Source organism: Myotis brandtii, unplaced genomic scaffold (assembly GCF_000412655.1).
Source record: "Myotis brandtii unplaced genomic scaffold, ASM41265v1 scaffold152, whole genome shotgun sequence".
Lineage (NCBI taxonomy): Eukaryota > Metazoa > Chordata > Mammalia > Chiroptera > Vespertilionidae > Myotis > Myotis brandtii.
In genome coordinates this window covers 1,521,293-1,521,917 of record NW_005355502.1, presented here as the reverse complement: position 1 = coordinate 1,521,917, position 625 = coordinate 1,521,293, and the positions used below count along the sequence as shown (strand labels likewise).

Sequence of the window (625 nt, the reverse complement as noted above, 5' to 3'; positions counted from 1 at the left end):
CATTTTCCTTTTCACCTGCACTCCACCAACCAGGGTCTGGCTCTCCCCCAGTCTAGCCCCTCTGAAGCAGGGCAGAGCCAGCCTGAGCGGCCCTGCCTCTGCTGCCTGGCCCACCTCCATCTGCCCGAGTGGCCTCACCCAACCCTTTGAGAGCTTGTCCTGCTCAGAACCGGGGAGCAGAGCAATGAGAAGAGGTGGCCTGAGAGGCCGGGGTTTCCCACCATCTGATGGTTTATTTATGAGCTTCGTTAGTGCCTTTGTGCTGGAGAACTTCTCACACAGACGGTCTTCAAGATGCTCGGGTTTTACACCACTCTCTCTCTGAGCATTAGGGCGAGGGAGAACAGGAGAGAGGAGCGGGCGGCAGGGAAAGCTGGCGGCACATGACGCTGCCTTACGCTGGTGTAGCCTCACTTCTCCCTCCAAGGTGGGTTGGCCACGGGCCAGGGCTGGGCCCGCCAGCAGATGTGTTTTGCTTGGGCCATTGAATGTTCTAAAAATCAAGAAATAACACATGCAAATAGATGTCCTGCTTCTGTTCAAAAGAAGCTGGAATAGCTAGCAGTGTAGCAGTGGCCTGCATCCCCCCCCCCCCCCCCCCCCCCCCCCCCCCCGGCGCCCCGGC

The 625-nt window shown here is 59.0% G+C and overlaps 1 protein-coding gene across 2 annotated transcripts in view; it reads left to right on the top strand.

Annotated features, from left to right (window-relative positions):
* The window catches only part of CRYM (crystallin, mu), a 14,757-nt gene that overhangs the window by 11,078 nt on the left and 3,054 nt on the right, over positions 1-625 (top strand). The gene's annotated exons all lie outside the window — the stretch shown is intronic.